Source organism: Numida meleagris, chromosome Z (assembly GCF_002078875.1).
Source record: "Numida meleagris isolate 19003 breed g44 Domestic line chromosome Z, NumMel1.0, whole genome shotgun sequence".
NCBI lineage: Eukaryota > Metazoa > Chordata > Aves > Galliformes > Numididae > Numida > Numida meleagris.
The window spans coordinates 69,418,631-69,432,296 of record NC_034438.1 but is presented as its reverse complement, the minus strand read 5'-3'; the positions used below and the strand labels follow the sequence as shown (position 1 = coordinate 69,432,296).

The window sequence follows — 13,666 nt, the reverse complement described above, 5'->3', positions numbered from 1 at the left end:
TGGGTCTCTAAACTCCAGCCACGGGGAAGAGTAAAATCTTCTACTCCCAGTCACAGGGCAGGAATAATGTACGTTTCCCAACCAGTTACTGGGACAACTCGTGTGAATCAAGTGACTGCTGGCTCTACACTGGTGGCTAGTAACAAGAGCACCTGCACTGGCCCATGGCTCTGCAAGAACCAGAGAGCATTTCAGCAAAAGATGCTGTAGCTGAGCATCACAAAACAATCTCATGCAAGTATCACCAACCCCATGCTGCTCTTGGGAAGTGGGCTGGAAGAAGGAAGTCTTCAACACCAAAAGCAAATATTAAGAGTAAGAAGTAAAAAGGACAGTAGGGGATAATTCATTGTCACTTGGTCTGGAATCTCCCTGCCAGTAAAAACAAACCTATTGGAGCCTTGGAGAACTCAGAGACAGCAGCTCAAGATTTGATCTCCCAACAGAGAAGACCTAAATGATGCAGGAGACAAGGAGACGCATGGAGAGCACCTGCAGGAACTGGCTCTGGGGCCTGAGCTGCAGCCTGTGGGAAGCTGTAAGAAGCTGGAATAATTTCTGGCTCAAAGCTTGTTCAGTGACATCCATCCAAGACACAACCTGCTCGGCAGGGGTTTTTGGGGGGATAATGGTTACCATGGGCACAGTGGTAAGAGAAATGTATGTGGCTGGGCGACCAGGAGAAACCTTTTTGGCTGTTGCTTTTGGGCATTCAAGCTGACTTATGGGAGTTGTCTCAGAGGAGAGGACCACCATGCAACAACCATGTGATCAACTGCTCATTACCCAGCGGGAAGAGCATGTTCTAAGGACATGTTGCTGCAACGACCGTCACCCCTGACGAACAAAACATGAGTGCCCCTGGCAACTACTGTCACCCCTGGTGAGCCAAACAGAAGTGTCCCTGACAACCAGCTGCTGTCTCTGGCAACCAAAAGGCTGCTGTGGAGAGGATAAAAACCTAAAGAGTTCTGAGGAAGAACAGGTACCTCCTCTGCCAAACTGCAGCTGTGCAAGTCAACAAGACATCGCTGACCAACTTGCTGCCTCCCTATGGACCAACAAGACGTCACTGGATCCCAGGTGGTGACTATCCCTGCTTTGTAAACTGTTTGCTAGGATTTATCTCTTTACTATCGCTAACTGCCCCATCTTCCCCACATTCCTTAGTAGCTTAGAATTTGTAATAAATCATTGGACAACATTTGGCCTTGTTTGCTGCCTTAGTCTTCCTCTAGATATATATACATGCCAAACCATCTCCTCCAATAATTGGATCGAGACAGAAGCCCATGAGAGAACAGGCGCAGGGAGTGACCCTGGAGGAGTGGCAGAGATCTTGGAGCACTCTACTCCCTGACAAGGAAGTCTGAGATGGGGAGCAGAATAAACACGCCATGATTCGGGTGGAAACAGTTAAGAGACCTCCTACTCCACATGGATTGTCACAAGTCCACGAAACCAAAGGGGATCCACCGGAGGGTGCTAAGGGAGCTAGTGGAGGTGATTGCCAAGCTTCTTTCCACCATCTATCAGTGTTCCTGGTCCACTGGAGAGATACCAGAGGATTGGAGGCTTGCCAATGTTTCCCATCTACAAGAAGGGTTGTTAGAAGAATCTGGGGAACTACAAGACTGTTAGCTGGCTCTTGGTTCTGGGAAAGTTTATGGAACAAATAAGCTTGAGTGAGATCACACAGCATGTGCAGGACAACCAGGGGATCAGGTCCAGCCAACATCAGTTCATGAAAGGCAGGTCCTACCTGACCAATCTCATCTCCTTCTATGACTAGGTGACCCACCTGGAGATTGAGGGAACGGCTGTTGACATAGTCTACCTTCAGCAAAGCCTTTAACACTGCCTCCCTCATTATTCTCCTGAGACGGGTGACAGTCCATGGCTTCGACTGGTATATTCTTTGCTGGGTAAAGAATTGGCTGGAAGGCTGGGCCCAGGAAATGGTGGAGAATGGAGTTAAATCCAGCTGGTGACTGGTCATGAGTGGTGTTCCCCAGGAGTTGAAATTGGGGCTGATCCTGTTTAATATCTTTATGGATAATCTGGACAGGGGGATTGAGTGCACCCTCTGTAAGTCTGCAGATGACACTGAGTTAGGAGGAAGTGCCAATCTGCCTGGGAGTAGGAAGGCCCTGCAGAGTGATCTGGACAGGCTGGATAGCTTGGCTGAGGCCAAGTGCCAGGTCCTGCACTTTGGTCACAACAACCCCAGGCATTGCTACAGGCTTGGAGCAGAGTGTCTGGAATACACTCTGGTCCAAGTGGGTGGAGGGGGGGGGTGTTGGTTGATGCTTAGCAAAACATGAGCCAGCAGTGTGCCCAGGTGGCCAAGAAGGCCAATGTCATACAGGCTTCTATCAGAAATAGTGTTGCCAGCAGGAGCAGGGAAGTGATCATCCTTCTGTACTCAGCACTGGTGAGGCCACACCTCGAGCTCAGTTTTCGGCCCCTCACTACAAGAAAGACACTGAGGCCTTGTAGTGTGTCCAGAGAAGGACTGCAAAGCTGGTGAGGGGACTGGAGCATAAATCTTATGGGGAACAGCTGAGTGAAATGGGATTGTTTGGTGTGGAGAAGAGGAGGCTCAGGGACACCTTATCACTCCCTGTAACTCCCTGAAAGGAGGTTGTGGTGAAGCAGGAGTTGGCCTCCTCTCCTGCATAACTAGTGAGAGTATGAGAAGAAATGGTCTGAAGTTGTGCCAGGGGAGGTTCAGGTTGGGTGTTAGGAAAAATTTCTTCTCCGAAAGAGTGGTCAGGCATTGGAATGGGCTGCCTTGGGTGGTTGTCACCATCCATGGAAGAGTTCTGGAAATGTTTAGAAGGTGTAATAAGTAGCATGGTTTAGTGGGGAAATATTACTGGTAGGTGAATGGGTGGACTGGATGATCTCAGAGATCTTTTCCAGCCCTGGTGATTCTATGATTCTGTGATTCTTTGGGAAAAGATGAAGCATTATGGGCTGATTGCAGCCCCCTTTCCCCTTTGCCACTGCAGAGGAGGAGATCAGATAGGAGAAGAAGTTTTTTTAATTTGGTTTTAGTTCTCACTCCTCTAGTCTGTAAGCAATAGGGAATAAATTACATTAATCTCCCCATGCTGAGTCTCTTTTGCCCACAGTGGTAACTGGTGACCTCTGTTCTTTCCTCGACTCTTGAGCCATTTTCCACTGCATTTTCCCCAACTCTTTCTTTGATGAGGGGAAGTGACAGAGTGGTGTGGAGGAATTTATCTGCCCAGAAGGGTGAAACCACCACAAGCATGGCGTGTACATTTGCTAGCAAACTTCAAGGTGGACAAGCTGGTAAGCTGGGAATCTGTGATTACTTAGGGCACCTCATTTTTTAATAATGGGACTTCAGTCACACACGGCAGGGTGGAATGCGGTTTAAGGTTGTTGTTGTTACCTAATACATTACATCAGAAGAGGAAGTAGGCATACAATGACTTGCTCTAAAAGTCTGTACAGGCAGTGAGAGATTAAAACTACTGTCCATGACATCTTTGTAATCTTTACTATTAGCACAAATATTTTTCTCAAAGCTCATCTAAACAGGTGGCTGATGAAGAAAATCCCAGTTTATCTTCTTTTGTGCTGAATTCATTATTGGGCTAATTCAAGGAGAGATTTCATGTGGTAGCTACCAGCTATTTGAATTACTTATGGCTAAATGACATCTGTCTTACAGTTACTCCAAATATGACAAACTGAAAGGACAGGCATAGAGGACCTCTTCTGTGAATGTGCACAGGGTGGGTTTTCCTCGTCTGTTTCAATAACTGTCTACAAACTGGGCTATTCAGTAAGAGATACTCAGATGTCTGAATGGTCAGGACTGCTGCATTTACTCTTTTGAATTGGTAGAGAGGTCAGAGATCAGGAAAATGAAAGTTAACATGAAGAAACTGTCAAGAAAATAAAATGAAACAACAACAGCAACAGCAAAAATGCCTCAGCTTCAAGAAGCGTGAAAGTACTGACACATGTTGTGCCAAGAAGAAAGATGGCCTTTTGTGAGTTAGTGTTGAAATTCAGGAATTAATTTCTGGCAGCTGTTCATCCAAATATTTGAACAAACAAGAAATCTATTATTTGCATTATTTCTCCCTGAGATACTGTGATATTTCTTTTCTTTTTTATTTTTTTCCCCAAAGCTACATTTTCTTATACTTTATCCTTATTCACTTCCACAAATGGCAATAGCCAACTGTCATTGCTGTTTCATCTACCAATGGATAAGTATGCTTTCAGTGCTTAGCAAAATGGTACACTTGTGATGCTGCTTTTCCTCTGCTGCATTTTCAGCTTTTACAGCTGTGAATGTGCTGGGGAGTAGCACAGTTATGACAGCCAGGAGAGCTCCATGGTCATTTATTGCTAAGGCTTCATGTTTGCAACACTCGTGCACACCTGCAGGGGCTCCTCTAACCTGCTCGAACAAGGAGCTGATCGCACTTCTCTGAACCATGCAGGTGCTGTAGAGGACTGGTAGTGTTACACATTTGCTGAGGTAGACTTCTACTCGGAAACAAACTGAAACTTCCAATTTTTATCATGGAGAGCTTTGATTAACTTGCTATCAGCAGTTATCATTCTGAGCTGCCTTTTGAGTAGTACCCAATGCACAAAAGATTATAATAGCCTTCCAGACAGCTAATCTTTTGCAATCCGTTGCACCTTATTCACTTTAAAAACCCATCCCCAATCATGAGAGAGCACATGGCCAATTCTGCAAACAAACCTAAAGGTTTAATCAAAAGTGAGCAATACAGCAGCAACAGAAAATAAACCTTGCAGTTTCTACAGCTCCAATCTGAGATTGCTGCCTCTTCTTGTTCAGAAAAAGGAAAAAAATTGCCTTATTTAAGATGTGAATGCTATGTCTTGCCTTACTCATGCAAGGTGCCACAGACTGTGGAGTGAAGTATAAAAAGTTCTGTGCACACTGCAGAGGAGCAAGTGGCACAAAGGCTGACAGAAGCACAAATTCAAAAACTCAGAGAAAGAGGCATCCTGCCTGAGCCACTCCCAGCATCAGCCTTACGGTCCGGGCATGAAGCTGGCCATCCAGACTGGGATCCAGGTGTAGCTACTGCATGGAATTAATGTTTAAGCCCAGCTGCTGGGGGAATTCACTTTGCGCGTTTACACATACTCCTGAATGTTCTTTACTCAGAGGTCCTGGCACAGGCTGCCCAGAGAAGCAGCGGGAGGTGATCAAGGTGCTTATCCGTGGAGGTGCTCAAGGCCAGGTTGGATGGGGCCCTGGGCATCCTGATCTGGTGGTTGGTAGCCAGCCCATGGCAGGGAGTTGGAACTGGATATCCTTTAAGGTTCCTTCCAACCCAAACCATTCTGTGGCTCTATGATTCTGTGTTTCCCAGTTGTAGACATCCATTCTTCTGAGGCAGAGACGGAAGCAGGAGGAGTCCACCTGGCACTGTTCAAGTTCACTTGACTGCTCTGTGTCTGCCTGTGCTTATTTCTGTGACCAGCCACATACGCATATTCATGTAGCATGCATGTGTGTTTCTGTGCATGTGCCCACTCATAATGCATGCTCTGCCTTGCTGCTGGTTGGACCTGGGGACAAGGAGCTGCAGCAGCCTCAAATACATGAAGCCTGCTGAATCTAGTCTGATTTCCCCTAACATAAAGCGCACATACCCTAGATACTAAAAACGTCAATTGTGATCAAATAAACATATTCTTTCTTTTCCTCTTCCTCCCTAATTTGCTGTGTTCATTTTTTTCAGTCTTGATATGATTGAAATACGCTCAGCAGTTACCTATTTACTTTGCTATGCTATCTCCGTTGCAGTTTCAAAATCAAATATTCAAGCATTTTAAAGAAGGTTCAGGCAGCATATCATTCTTGAAACCACTTTTGCCTTCTTTTTCTCTGTTGCAGTCTAACCTTTCCAAGAACAGTTGGTTAGGTATAGTTTTTTTTTTCCAGTGGAGATTAATCCATGCTCTTCACAAAAAAACTGAACTGCTGAGAGGAAGGTTGCTCATACACTGATAGAACAAAAAGGTGGAGAACATGCAAAACGCTTAGAGGTTAAAACAATCCCTTGACTACCTTTCCCTTTCCCACATTCCAACCTTTGCTCCCAGGTCCTGAAGCTTTCATCCTTCACTGCAGCAATCTCTCACCTCAAGTTCATTTAAATTGAAGAGAAATGGCCCAGAGTGACATGCTACTATTGCAGACTTCCACTCAATGCTTTCATGCTTTACCAGTCTTTTTCAAAGAAATGCTTTTCAAATACAATTCATGCAAAACTGTGCTTCAGGCCTGCCCATGGCATTTTTCCATTTATTTTCCCTCTGTTCCACTGCATCACAACAGTCTCCACCCAGCACTGCTCTTTACCTCTGTTTTTTGTTGTTGTTGTTGTTGTTGTTGTTTTTTGTTTTGTTTTGTTTTTGTGGTGCAGGTAACCTGGGGTTTCAGCTTGGTCTTTTGTCTCTGTCACTAGGTTGCACTAGCACAAGCAACTATTATCAGCCAAAGAAGGCTAGTCAAGGAAGTTTTAAATGGCCATTATTCATTATTCATTAACTTTTCCCTTTGTCTGTGGTATAGTCTTGTAGACTTACTAAAACAAATCTGCAGTGATGCAGATCATAATTGCACAGCAGTACACTGACATATATCTACAGCTAAGGAAAATCAAATTAGTATTTAGGTCTTTTAAATATATGGATGAACAGCTTGATTTGAACCAATCAAGCACACGCAAGTTTTAGTCATTTATTATTGTCTTTGGCTTCTCTGTTTTGATGGATTGTATCTTACGTTAAGAAGTACTGTAATTTCTTCATACTCAGATCCATTTTGCTTGTGTACTGAAATTGTGCTGCATAATAGAAACCTCAACTGTTGCACTTATTGTCATTCAAATAACATTGACAAGATAAAAGCTTCTACATCCAGTCAGAAAATATATTTTATAGTTTATCAAAAGGAAACTAGATTTCATGTTCTCTTGCATGACAGAGTATCTGTGCCACTGTGGTAAGTTGTGTTTTAAGTCTCCCTGTCTGGCCCAAGACTTAATGTAAATCTACGGTTTTTAAAATATTATTTCTACCTGTTTCAAGTCCTTTAAAAGGCTTCAGAAAAAGAGGAAATATGTAAACCTTTGTTTTTAATATTATATTGACAGATTATTTCTTCTTATGTATTACAGTATAATCATTTCTCTTTATTTTTGTTTGGCTTTTTTGTTATTATTTAGTCAAGTTATAGATGTAATTTTCTTTCTTTTCTGCAAGTAACTGCAAGAGAATTTGGAGCTTTTCATAATTTAGTAATGATGTTCTGACATTCCTTCTTTAGTTAAGTTCTGTAAGATAAGAAAATACATGTTTTCTTCATTAGTCCCCATCAATCATTGCTGGGGGAAAATTGTCCTTTGTGAGATATGAAGGTAACTGGTCATCTATGACTTTGGGGAGCAGGAGGCAGGCACAGTCCTCTTCCTGCCTCCTCCCATCTCCAACACAGCTTATCTATATGAAGAAAATATATACTAATTAAGTAATATATACTAATATATACTATTCCTATACTAAGGAACTGATATATCCACTGAGGCTGTGGAGCATATAAGTTAAAATGGGATGAGATTTCCCTGTGTGTTCCCACAGTTGTCAGTTATTTAAAACTTAGGAAAATACATTCCTGACATTTTTAGAATCTCCTGTATTCTGTATCTTCCAGGGCTAAACAAATAGTTCATTTGTGACTTGTTCAGGCAGTGTAATTAAGAGTGCAGTATGGCAAAAAACAGGTTAATCTGGGTCACGTACAGAAGAATGAAAGGCAACAAATGCACATTCTTTCAGTTCTAACAGAACTTGTACTTTCTCCTTCAGAGTTCCTAAGTGAGCAGCGATCTGGCGAAAGAGATTCAGACAACTAAGTTTGGAGATCCATGTTTCTCATCTAAATACTACAGGAACAATGCAGTCAAAATTGAATTTTAAGGGCAATTGATATTTATAAGTGCTTTTTATTATTATTTTTTTTTTTAAGAAAGCTAACTAATTCTTCTTGCTGCTATCTCCTAAAAGTTTTGACAGTGACATGGAAAGCAAACAAACAAACAAAAAAAACTGACAAACCTGTTTTCTACCCACAGAATGAAAAAAAATATATATATAATTATATATGTCTTGGAAAAATAAGTTAGAAAGAGACCTGATCTGGTAAGATCTCAGTGAATTGAAGTCTTTTTTCCTCAACTGTCTCTTCAGTAAAATGGATATGATGATCTGTGAAAGAAGCCTAGGAAGTACAGCTCTGTTGCATTCATTTTTTTTTTCTGAAGAAGAGCTTTTAAGCTGGAGACTTACTGGAGCTGAATACTCAAATCCTCTCCTCAGACAGAATTTGCCCTTTCCATTTAAGATGCCAATTTTCCGCCACAGTGCAATTATGAAATAACTGTATTAAATGTGATGAAGTGCTTGGACACTGTAGAGGTTGAGATATATACGAAAGCTGAGCAGTTACGATGGATATAATTCCCTTCCCACCAGGGGGACAGGCTTTGACCAAAACACTGCAACCAGGACTCGGTGTGGAAATGCATTAATCATATACCTCGTATGGCTGTTTCTCTCCACGTGCTGTGGTCTGACAGATGAGCTGTGCTCCTTCTGCTCTGGTGTAATCGGCGTGCTGACCCACATATCCCTCTGGCATGTGCCTGGATCAAGGCAGAGGTGTACAGGTGTAAAATGAAGTGCTTTTTTGCATACAAAATCAGTTTGTCACAAGGAAGACTGGGTAAGTAGGGCATGAAAATGTGGTACATAGAGGAAAACACATGTTCTTTATCTTATTTTTTCCTCAAAGGAAGCCTGAGAGTACCTCTGAGAGTTCCTTCTCACAGAGCTTGTAGGCTGCTTGGTTATGCTGTCACTTGCCAGAAAAGAGCATTTCTGTTCCCCTCAAGAGTATGTGTTTTTCACACACTAGAGGACATTTTGTTGGCTAAGCACTGATTTGGGCCATGTGAGAGTAAGGGACCTGCAATCTGAGAAGGAGTTTAAGAGACTATACAAGGATTAGGAATGCTGTTTAGACATAATGGTCATGAAAGAAGGAAAGAAAAGAAGAATACAGCAGGCTTCAAGTCACTAGGCCAAGCGTGTGACTTACTCCAGGCCAGAAAGCTGTACTACTGAGAGATAAATGCCTTGATACTGCTGATAGTTGTGTGTTGGTTCTTTTAGAAAAGAAGCTGGTCTGCCTTATTTGCTTTTTTTATTTTTATTTCTATTTTTCATCTGTATATACACAAAACATATGGAACTTCTAGAAGCAGTGACTTGCCTGAGACTTGTCTGTTTTTGGCCAAGATGGAATTAATTCTCTTCACCATAGCTCATAAGGTCCTATGATTTCCCTTTAGGAAAAAAAAATGTTGATAATTCAATTGTAGCTGAGCAGCACTCCACAGAGGCAAGATCATTTCACCTTCTCTTACTGCCCTACCAGTGTGGGGGTTGGGGAGCACAAGGAGCTGGGAGGGCACAGATCCAGGAAAACTAACCCAAACTGGCCAAATGGATGTTAAAAACATATTTTTTGTTTGTCTGTTCATATATAACCTTGAATATCTCTAGCTCAGCTCCTCCTTTCTCCTTTCTCCTTTCTCCTTTCTCCATTCTCCGAGTCTTCTAATCATAGAATCATAGAATCCTTAGAGTTGGAAGGGATCCTTAAAGGTCATCTAATCCAAATCCCCTGTGATGAACAGGGATACCACAGCTAGATCAGGTTACTGAGAGCCCGATCCAGCCTGAACTTGAAAAGTCTCCAGGGACTGGGCATCCACCACCCCTCAGGGCAACCTATGCAGTGCCTCATCACCCTTATTGTAAAAACTTCTTCCTTATATCCAGTCAAAATATACCCTCCTTTAGTATGAAACCATTTCCCCTTGTTCTGTCACAACAGACCCTGCTAAAGAGTCTGTCCCATTGTTTCTTATGGCTCCCCTTTAAGACACTGAAAGGCCATTATCAGGTCTCCATGGAGCTACCTCTACTCCAGGCTGAATAGCCCCAGCTCTCTCAGCCTGTCCTTGCAGGAGAGGTGTTTCATCCCTTGGATCATTTGTGTGGCCCTCCTCTGGATGCGCTCCAACAGGTCCATGTCTTCTGTACTGAGGACTCCACATCTGGATGCAACACTCCAGGTGAGGCCTCACCAGCGCAGAGCAGAGGGGCAGGATCATCTGCCTTGACCTGCTGACCGTGATTCTTTTGATGCAGCTCAGGATAAGGTTGGCTTTTTGGTCTGAGAGGGCACAGTGCTGGATCATGTCCAGCTTGCCATCCATCAATATTCTGAGTTATTTTCAGCAGTGCTGTGCTCCATCTTTACATCCCCCAGCTTGTATTGGTAGTGGGAGTTGCCACGACCCTGGTGCAAGACCTTGCACTTGGATTTACTGAACTTCATGATCTCCTGGGCCCACTGCTCAAGTGTGTCTAGGTCTCTCTGGACAGAATCCCATCCCTCAGGCATTTTGACTGCACCTCATAGCTTGGTGTCATCCACAAACTTGCTGAAGGTGCACTCAATCCCACTGTCAATGTTGCTAATGTATTTGTATACTGAGCTTTTGGTATGAAAGAGCAAGGCTTATCATGAAGAACTGCCTCACCTCACCCTACCCCAAATGAAATTTCAGAGCATACCATGATGCAAGGGAAATCAACTATGTTAGGTGAAAAAAAAATCTTAAATTGCGAATGCTTAAATTTATCTGGTACCGATAATTGACTTGTGGAGAAGCTCTGATCTTCCCGGTCCCTAAATAGACCCCAGCAGGCAGACTGACTCTCAGTGCACCTGATCACTTGAGCTTTGTGAGAAGATGGAGCAAAGAAACAAGAGGATTACTTTGGCACTTCACTGTTTTTTCCTTTGCCCATAGTTGCCAGCAGAACTGCACTAAGACTGCTCCAAACGGATTGTCCACCAGAGTAACAACAGGGTCCAAGAGAAAATATACCAAATCCACAGGACACGTCAGATGCTCAGATCTCAGGATAAGCATACTCTAAAGGTAAAATAAAGATTGCTTTTCTGTGGCTTTCAGGAAACAATCCATCCAAATTCCAATCAAAGCTGGCCAGGTGTAAGCTGTATATTAGAAGTTTTTTCCCATCACTTTGTGGTATTTTGAAGGTGCAAGCCTTGCTTAGTATCAAGGAAAGCCGGCTACAATACTGAAGTAGAAATTAGGGTCCCAGATTTTGCTCTAGGTTTGCCAGTGAAATGTCTTGTGGCTGACCTGAGTTAGAAGGGGCAACCGAAGGGTTAACTATTGCATGGGGCTGGGGTAAGTAGAATGTAAGGCAAGATAAGAAAAGGAACTTGGCGAAACTCCATTATCAGCAGGGACCAGCACAAGGAACCGGCCAAAGCTGGAGTGACTCTGCAAAGCAGCAGTGGGGTGAAAAGGGCAGTGATGAAGACGTCGAGCCTTCATCTAATGACCACCAGGAGGAGCTACAATGCATGCGCCAGGGGGAGGGACGATATGCAAAAGAATTCCCAGGAAATGATGGAATATGTAGATGGCTCCCTGGAAACCTGCTGAATATGTAGATGGCTCCCTGGAAACCTGCTGAATATGTATAAGCTTGGCTTTTAAATATCTAACATTTCTGCCCGTGGGGATGCCAGTTTGGCAGGGTGGTGACCCCCCTCGCATCTGGTGTGGGCGCAGCACTGTAATAAACATACCTGCATTAGAACCTAATCTCGGGTAATGGAGTTTGATTCTGCAAGTCAGACCCATGACACTGAATGTTTGCCAGTGATTCAGATTTACTGCAGAAGATGGAGGCTTTCAGCTGGCCAAACACAACGATCTTGTGATATCTGAGATATTTTTGTGGTCTCTAGTTGGAAGGACAGGTCTCCACCAGCTGCTACTAGCAGTCTCATAGGAGGGCTAGAAAAAGCAGCTGAAGCAAGAGCTTCCTACAAGCTAAACCTCTGAGCAGAACTTAATTCCAGCAGAAAGGATTAATAGTGCTCCCTCCCTGAATGCAAGCTGGCTTTATTTCATGTATAATACACAGCTTATTGGGTTAATTGCCTTCAAGGCAGCAGAAAGGTGGTGCTCTACCAGCTTTTAATTCAATTGTTTTTTTTCACAGGTTCTCATAGACTGAATATCGTTAAGGTCTTTTGCCTTAATGGGCTTTGCCAGGCCTGTGGAATAGACAGTACTGCACTTAAAACACAAGCATGAGTCATCAGTGCTGCCCTATGTAGTGGGCTCAGCTCCATATTTGGTCCTTCAGAAACAAAAATCTCCAGATAGTTCCTGCAATTAAAATTCTAGTCTCTGTTCTTGGTCATTGAGCCTGAATGCTGAATTAGAACTGTTTGCACAAGTTTCCCAGGATTTTTCCATGTAGCTGTGGATGTCTGGCAAATCAGACCAGACCTTTTGCAAATAACATCACTGGAGAATACGGGTGGTGCTGTCAGAAAGAGTCAGAAACAAATCAGCTTGGCTGGAATTGCCAGCCAGCTGAGATGCCAGCCTGTGGGTTTGCAGGGCTTCATTGTGAGCTGCGTGATGCTTTGCACATCTACTGTTGTACTGTGACATTGGTTGTAAATTAATAAAATATATATGCTTTTTTGTTTGTTTTCAGCATTTTTCTTTAGTAGAACATTTAATTTAAAAAACAACAAGGATAGATAAACCATCATTTACACAGTGAAACAGAAAAAAGCATTTATATAACTGACTGTATATATGCAAAGTAAGGAAAATGTTACTAGGCATATGGCTTAAAAGAAACAAAATAATATGGATGGTAAGCTGTAAGCTGTCGTGTTGTTTGTTTATTCACCGTACTGTGTCTTCCTGCAGTTAATTAGATTGCACATCCAGAACTGCCCTGCTAGTTTACATCAGCTGATTGACCCTTTCACACCATAGTTCAAATTTTAATTAGTGTTGGACTTGGATGACATTGTAATCTGCATTTAGCAAGCTGTCTTTCAAAAAATGCTGTAGTCTGCATGGTTTCTATACCACTTCTGCCATGTACTGGCAGCTAAAAAAACTATTTATCAAATCCATCATATCTAGCAAAGTTAGGCTGAGTTGAATTTGACAAAAATGAGATGATTTTGAGAGTCTGGACAGGGGAAACGAGGGAAGGAAAATTACACTGCCTGGAGGAGTTGTGAATTCCTTGGCGAGGCACAAAGTCCTTGAAGATAGGCCCAATTGCTTCCACGTAGGCTTGCTTTGTATCTGCACCAGGCTAACAGAGCGTGCTGCTCCATGCTGCTGGTTGATGTCTTGCTAGCAGTCGCAGCAGCACAATTCCTCTTCCAGACCAAGAAATCTCAGGCTCTTTTAAATGCTCATTAAATGCTCAGTGTCCACAGACAATCAGACTCACAAATATTTGTTTATAGGCACTGTTTCCTGCACTGCAGTTGTAAACTCCTGATGGCTGATGGTGTGCCAAATGCAGAACTGTCATGGCACCACACTGATAATCATTCTCATGTAATCTCAGATGGATGAGAATCCATCGGATCAGCAAGGTCCATTCTGCAGGTTCTGTTCTCCGCTCATCA

The 13,666-nt window shown here is 43.1% G+C and overlaps 1 long non-coding RNA gene across 1 annotated transcript; it reads left to right on the top strand.

Annotated features, from left to right (window-relative positions):
• Positions 911-12,708, top strand: LOC110390010. Its single transcript, XR_002433492.1, has 3 exons — positions 911-1,083; positions 10,983-11,114; positions 12,217-12,708. It is a non-coding gene; the product is annotated as an uncharacterized LOC110390010 (long non-coding RNA).